Source organism: Glycine max, chromosome 4 (assembly GCF_000004515.6).
Source record: "Glycine max cultivar Williams 82 chromosome 4, Glycine_max_v4.0, whole genome shotgun sequence".
Taxonomy (NCBI): domain Eukaryota; kingdom Viridiplantae; phylum Streptophyta; class Magnoliopsida; order Fabales; family Fabaceae; genus Glycine; species Glycine max.
Genome location: NC_016091.4, coordinates 36,294,195 through 36,302,035, shown reverse-complemented (window position 1 = coordinate 36,302,035; position 7,841 = coordinate 36,294,195). Strand labels below are relative to the sequence as shown.

At 39.8% G+C, this 7,841-nt stretch overlaps 1 non-coding gene across 1 annotated transcript; it reads left to right on the top strand.

Annotated features, from left to right (window-relative positions):
• Window positions 1-928: 928 nt before the first annotated feature.
• On the top strand, window positions 929-1,035 carry LOC113001514 (small nucleolar RNA R71). Its single transcript, XR_003266909.1, has one exon. It is a non-coding gene; the product is annotated as a small nucleolar RNA R71 (small nucleolar RNA).
• Window positions 1,036-7,841: the final 6,806 nt, after the last annotated feature.

The window sequence follows — 7,841 nt, the reverse complement described above, 5'->3', positions numbered from 1 at the left end:
AGAAGATTCACCTGCACAGAAATTGTTAGGTAAATTTTTGTCATCACCTTTTTCTGGAATAGTGTGAAGTTTGGCAGGTTCATTTGCAGATGAGGAAGGTGCTACGGGTTGAGGTCCTTGACATTGCTTTCCCGACCTCAATGAAATGGCACTGACATTTTTGGGGTTTTGGACAGCTTGAGAAGGCAGCTTGTCAGAATTATGGGACTGTTGTTGATTCAATTGGGTAGCCAATTGTCCCATCTGATTGGTTAAGCTCTGAATGGAGGCTCTGGTCTCTTGCTGAAACTGCATGTTCTGCATAGTCATTTGCCTCACAAGTTCTTCGAGGGAAGGTTGTGGAGGGGCCTCAACTGTTGGCTGTTTCTGGGGTTGTTGCTGTTGTTGGATTGGTGGAGGAATGTATGGTCTGCTTGGGCCAGCAGCATTTTGGAAGGAAGGAGCAGGCTGCTGTTGTTGTTGCTGAGGGCTGGACCATCTGAGGTTAGGGTGATTCCTCCATCCAGGATTGTATCTGTTGCTGGAGAGGTCATAATTGCTCTGCTGTGGTTGATTTTGCGGCTGAGGTTGAGGAGGTCTATTGTAAATATTTGCAGCATAAGCTTCAGGTTGCTCAATTGCTCCAGGTTGCTGCATGGAAGGGCAAAGGTCTGTATGGTGGTCAGCAGAGGAGCACAAACCACAAACCCTTGCGACAGGTACAGATTTCTGATTCAAGGCCAGCTGGGTTACCAAGTTAACCAATGCATCCAGTTTGCCTTCAAGCTTCTTAGTTTCAGATGATGCAGATGGAGCCATCTTCTCAATTAAATTTTTGGCTTCAGCAGGAGTCATGTCTCCAAGGGCTCCACCACTAGCAGCATCTATCATACTTCTCTCCATATTACTGAGTCCTTCATAAAAATATTGGAGAAGAAGTTGTTCTGAAATCTGATGGTGGGGGCAACTGGCACATAGTTTCTTAAATCTCTCCCGAGACTCATACAGGCTCTCTCCACTGAGTTGTCTAATACCTGAGATATCCTTCCTGATGGCTGTGGTCCTGGAAGCAGGGAAAAATTTCTCTAAGAATACTCTCTTAAGGTCATCCCAGCTCGTGATGGACCTTGGAGCAAGGTAATACAACCAGTCCTTTGCCACTCCCTCTAATGAATGAGGAAAAGCCTTCAGAAATATGTGATCCTCTTGGACATCTGGGGGTTTCATGGTGGAGCAGACAATGTGAAATTCTTTCAAATGTTTGTGCGGGTCTTCACCTGCAAAGCCATGAAACTTTGGAAGCAAATGAATCAGTCCAGTTTTAAGAACATATGGGACATTCTCATCAGGGTATTGGATGCACAAGCTTTCGTAGGTGAAATCAGGTGCAGCCATTTCCCTTAGAGTCCTCTCACGGGGTGGAGGTTGTGCCATGTTCTCAGAATGTGCAAAATCAGAATGCTCAAAATTATAATGCTCAAGATCAGGATGTTCAAAATCACCAATAACAGAATGCACAACTTCACCAGTAATGGAATGCTCAGAATGATCAAAAGGTATAAAATGATGCCTAACTAATCTATGAAATGTCCTATCTATCTCAGGATCAAAGGGTTGTAAGTCAGATTGATTGCCTCTAGTCATACACTACATTCATCATGCACACAACTAGTTGCCTTATCATGTAAATAAAGGTGTAGGTTTGAACTACAGCTACCCTCAAATGAATTGAAATTTTGTGAGCAATCTTATAAAATGATGAGAAGATAGCACAAAAAATTTCAGACAAAAATTCAAAGTCTAACTATGAAAGCTAAAAATGGTAAGTTAAGAAAAATAAGTGAATAAAACTTGAAAAATAAAAAACTTTTGACAGAATCGCTTTTTTTGGACGATGGAGACCTCAGCTGGCCTACGAGAGGCTGCCACGGCGTAGGAAATTTTTTTCTACCCCAAATGCATATATAATAATTGCGATTCTGATAATCGGAGCAAAAGTTATGGCCGTTTGAAGTTTTGACAAACACAAAATTTGCTACTTTTTTGGAACTTTCAAATCTGACCAAACTAAAGGCTCTAGCTATTTTTCCCACAAAATATGGATTAAAAGAAGTTACCACAAAAAAATTCAGCCAAAAATAACAACCCCAGCTACTAAAACAAAAAATCTCAAATAATTCAGCATGGGTGGTCGCTAAAATCCGTCTCTAATTGATTTCTACTACTACTCTGTTTTTGCCGCAAGCACACTCTTCACAGCAAAACACCCAAGACTGAAACAAGGGAAATGCTTAATGGGAAAACTGAAACAGAACACACATTAAACAAAATACCAGGACACTAAACAACATTAACACACATACTAACACAATACTAACAATTAAACATAAAACACGAAAGGATTAAACACACAACACTAGCTAGCTATTATGAACCTTTGGACACTGCTCCCCGGAAACGACGCCAAATTTGATCGAGGTCGTTTCCCAACGAGCAGTGAAAAACCAAATGTTCATAATATACTTGCAGTAACAGTAACGATTTGGGGGGGGGGGTTTGGTTGTTTGGTAATTAAAGAGCAGAACAAGTAAACTGGAATACGAAACTACTAATATTAAAAACGGGTTGTTTCCTCTGATTCAGAAGCCATTCTCTTATCCTGGGTTATGGAAAATTCGTCCCTAACAGTCAACCACTTAATCCAACCCTGTTTCAATTTACTAAGCGAAAATCAACTTAGGGTTTTCAATACATGATTAGGCACCACATACACCAGTTAGCCCTTCGTCCATTAAGCATGAACGCAAGTTAGGCTCAGAGGCAATTAATCGAACACGAAGCGTACACTGATTAATATTCACGAAATTGGGATAACTGGTGAAGGGAAAACTGCCAGAAACCCACATTACAAGCGAAACCTCAAAGAGAGTTGGGCTTCGTCATCAAAAGGAAACAACACCAGAAAATCTAGCCTTCCATGGATTCAAACAGAAAACGCAAATGAAACATGAAACAGAAACGTAAATGAACAGAAACGTAAATGAAAGTAGAAGAAAAAGCACGAATGAACTCGTAATTAGAAGCAGAAAACGAAAATTTGCATTAAGATCGAAAATTGTAACAAGGGAACAGAAAAATGTGAAAACCTAAAACCAAAGCTCTGAATAATGAAAATAGCAGAATAGAATGCCTTGCACGAATCCCAAGGCAGCTATTTAAAAAGAGTCACTCAAAGTCACTGGGCCCTATTACAATACTCTGGCCCAAAACGAAATAAACACTGAACAACATAAAATAAAATTGCAAAATTTCCTAATTAGAAATTAACTAAGGTAAGCGCTGCTTTATTTGCCCTCTTCAAGTCCACAACTAAAATCCGGATTAAGCCCAATGTTTCATTAATTCCTGAAAATAGATTAAAAACATCAAATTAGCTAAATGAGCCCAAATAATAAAACTGCCTAATTAATTGACAATTAAGACCAATCAATAATTAAAATGGTGCAAAAAGGGTTTAGAAAATAGAAGAAAATGATGGCACATCATCCACTAAGCGCAACACTCCTGGGCTTAGCACGAGGAAGACTCTGGAAGAAGATGAGTTGTACAGGTTCGCTGAGCGCACCGCTTTATTTCACTAAGAGAACTACTTTAGTTCATCTGCTAAGCGAGAAAGGTGTGCTAAGCCAAAAATCACTAACATGCACTAAGCGGTCCATAAGTGTGCTAAGCGCACGAGCACGAACAAGGCCATCAATTTAAGCTTGAAATCAAATTTTGTGAAGAGTTTGGACTGGGATTCAGAGCTTTGTATGTCTAGGGTTTCTAGAGAGAGAAAGGTCCAAATTCCAGAGAGTTTTGAGAGATTCTGTTGTGTGAAGATCTACAGAGACCAGAGCTTGAAGCAAGAGCCGGTTTGAGAGCTTGAGATGAGTTTGTGAGTGATTGTGAGATCCTAGAGGTGAAGGAGACATCCTCACCACTTGTATTTTTGCAATCTTTCATCTTGTTCTTCTCTTTGTTGTTAAGAAGACTTCCTGGTATGGAAAGCTAAATCCTCTGTTGGATCTTCCCTGTAGGTACCTGATGTAAATATATTTCTATCTATTTAATGATGCTTTGTGTGTTCTCTGTGGTATCTGCTTTTCATTCCAGTATGCCTTTACCTTGATCACGTAGATGCATGCTTTGTTAGGGTCATTCAACAGTGGAAACTGGTCTAACTCTAAAGTCCTTGTTAGTGCAGGGCTGAGTTGCCGTGCTTTCACGAGGAATCGAGGTGTGATAATTTAGTTGAGTATGTGTGTCTTAATGCGGTCCTGGTTGAGTTTAGTCTTACAAGAGGAATCTGCGGATGATGCTTAATCAGGATTAGGCTAAACTATCATGAGGAATCGGGGTTTAGTATCTCAGGAGACACCATAAGATCACATGAGCATTGTTAGAGAATATCTTTTTAGCATCAGGCACCTATTAGGAAGACCAACGTGTTCTCTACTTGTTTTTACACATCATTTCTCTTGCGTGATTTTCTTTCTTTTTGCATAGATAGTTTATACACCTGTTCATATTCACACTTACCTTTACACACCAGACACCTATTTGCTGAAATAGCTTACCAAATAACACAAGTTTCCCAAGTGTTCGATACTCGGTTCTTACCGTTTTATACTACTTGTGCGATCCGGTGCACTTGCCAGAAGCTGAACAAGTTTTTGGCTCCGTTGTCGGGGAACTTCTTTTTATTTGGGAAGTTAGCTCATTTTTAGGTGTCTATTCTTTATTCTTTTATCACTTTAAAATATTTGTTTTTTGTTTATGTTTGTTTTTCTCTTGACTTGGTGACTGCTGCTTTTGTTAGTGCTTTGTATGCATAGTAACTCTTCTGCAGATGATTTAGTTCCATGAGATTTGGAGCTTTTTAAGGGGTGAAATGAATTTCTTGATGGCACACAATAAAGGATGGGAACAGGAGTTAAGTCTTTACAATCAATATGAAGAAGAAAAAGAACTCCTAATCTTGAAAGTGTGTTTGAAGAATTCTGGGCATACCATGCTAGCTCAAAAGCTAATCAAAATTCAATGAAAAATCATGAAATTCATTTTGGTACGAGATACTCAATAGAAAAATTTCAAGGGAGACTAGAGTTACAACCTTACTATCAAAATGAAGCAGAAAGAGGTTCCAATATTGATAAACTATTGATGCAATTCATGGAAACAACTAAATCAACTCAACAAGCACTCCAAAGTGTAGAAATCCAGGTTGGTCAGCTAGTAGAAGCAGTAACTCAATTTATGTCCAGACGAGAAAAATCCTTTGTAGAGGCTGAAGCTCAAGAGAAAAGCCCTGTAAAAGAGCATGAGTCAAGAGAAAAAGATGAGGAGAAAGATGAGGAACAAGCACAACAACAATGGGAAAAGTACTCAAAAGTAGAAAACCAACAAGAAAATATTCTCCAAAGCAATAACCTTCCTCATCAACTAATTGATAAGAAAGGAAGGCAAGGAGAGCATGAGGAAACCTTAAGTGCCATTCTTTCTTTAATAACTAACACCTTTCTTGAAATGTCCTTCCAGATTATATGAAGTGCATGTAATTTCTAGCTAAAAGGCGAAAATTCAAGGAAGATGTGTTCTTTGTGACTTTTAAGCCACCTTGAAGGTATTAAGCTATGCGTCAAGCTGATGATGTTAAAGAAGCGCTTCCTGGGAGGCAACCCAGTTTTAATTTCTGTTATCTTGGTTTGTTTTTTATGCATTTAATCATTTGGAACTTGTTGTATGATCTATACATAGGAGTATATTAGCCAATCTTTGAATGTTTAACATAAAGGTTTCAATTTCTTGGAAAAGGACTGAAAAATAACTTAGAGAACTTTTTTTCTGAAAAATAGTCCTTTCGTTAAGCGCATCTCTGTTCATGCGCTAAGCCGCGAGTCTCAAGGTTGAGCTAAGCTAACTTCAATTCAATTTGAATTCAGCTAAGCTTCAGCCTGATTGCTAAGCGCAATTCCTTACGGCCATAACCGAGGTCAATGAAGCTAAGTGCAAGTCATGGCAGCTAAGCGAGATTCATTGCGACAATGTGCGCCCTAAGCGAGTCCTTATCAGCTAAGCACATGCTCTTCTATACTTAAGATGCATCATTATAGCTAAGCCAGCCAAAGTCTGGCTTAGCGAGAGTTGTAGCTTTTTGGATCTGCAAACCTTGCTAAGCGGTCTGATCCTCGCGCTAAGCCAAGTTTGTGTGTTAAAAAAGAAAACTGATTTTGAATTTGAAACATTAGCTAAGTGTGCGGGTCCTCTAAGCAAGCCTCGTTGAGAAACCAAATGTCTCTCTGGCTCGCTTAGCGCAGCGGTCCGCTAAGTGAGAGTATCAAAAAATTGCTTAAGTGTTACACTCACATTTGCCAGATTCCAGAAACTTCGTCTCTGCATTCTCTCTCCCCAAAAATTTGCACATTTTGCATTTATGCTATCTTTGTGCATTTTCAACTTCGAAGCATCAACCATACACCATCCAAGTAAGTTCCTTGATTCTTTTTCTCTTTTTCTTGTCTTAACTTTAGGGTATAAGACTTTGACTGTATTTTTTAGATTTTTAGGGTTTTTATGTTTTGTTAGATTTAGTTTAAGATTAGGACTATATATGCTTGTATACTGTATTGATTATGACGCACACATTGCATGTTTGATATGCCTTTTAGAGGCTAGAAAAATGCAAGAAAATGAACTGCGTTTTCTGGAAAATGCGATGAACTCGCTAAGCGAGTTCATCAATACTCATTGCATGTAAGCGTTTCTCTGAAGAACTCGCTAAGCCGAGTTCATCTTTTGAGGATGAACACTCATCCTCTTGCTGAACTACCTGTGGCTAAGTGAGGCTGAATCGCTAAGCCCAGGTAACTTAACCAATTTTTTTTGTTGATAGCCGCGCGCTAAGCCGAGCTTTCCTAGGCCAAGCGCGATTGGTTGCGGCATCCACTGAGCTAAGCGAGATTCGCTCGCTAAGCTCCCAACACTTAATGGAATCTTTGAAGTGTTGGTGCCGCTAAGCGTAACCTTTAAGGAGCTTGGTGCATATCCTTGCAGCAAATGTTCAGCTTAGTGTGCACTTTCCCACTAAGCTAATTCTACAGAATCTAAAATTCTGTAACTTTCGCTAAGCGGCTCCACATGTCGCTAAGCGATAGTGTTTTTTTTTACAAAGGCCAGCTAAGCGGACCATGTCTCACTAAGTGGCCAGTGTCTTTTTTAGTTTTATTTTTCAGTTTTTAAAATTTGAATAACTTGTGTCCTAATCAAATGTTTGATTCCTTTGTCTGCAGATGTCTTCCAGAAAAAGAAAGAGCATTAGTGCAAGGCCCACAGCTCAATATGACACAAGAAGGTTCCACTGCTTCGAGGCTTGGACCAGATATACAGATAATGTGCTAGGAAGACATATACTAGTTGAGAGGAAGGTAGGAATATACCATATGGAGTTGGATGAGTTCAAGGCTGAATTGGAGAGGCGTAACTTCCATAAGTGCCTCACCAATTTAGCTGACAACAACATCGATCTAGCCTTGGTGAAGGAGTTCTATGCCAACCTCTACAGCCCCGAGGGGCCTTCACCAAAACAAGTCAGAATCCGAGGCCACTTGATAAGAATTGATGCAGACAGCCTCAACACCTTCTTGGAGACACCTGTGGTACTGGCTGAGGGAGAATTCTTACCCGCTTACTCCAGATACTACAGGATGCCCACTGATATCAGAGAGATTGAGGCTACTTTTTCTATACCCGGCTGAGAGTTTGTTTTAAATGCTGAAGGCTATCCTGGGAAGATCCTTAGGAACGATTTAACAACTCTTGCT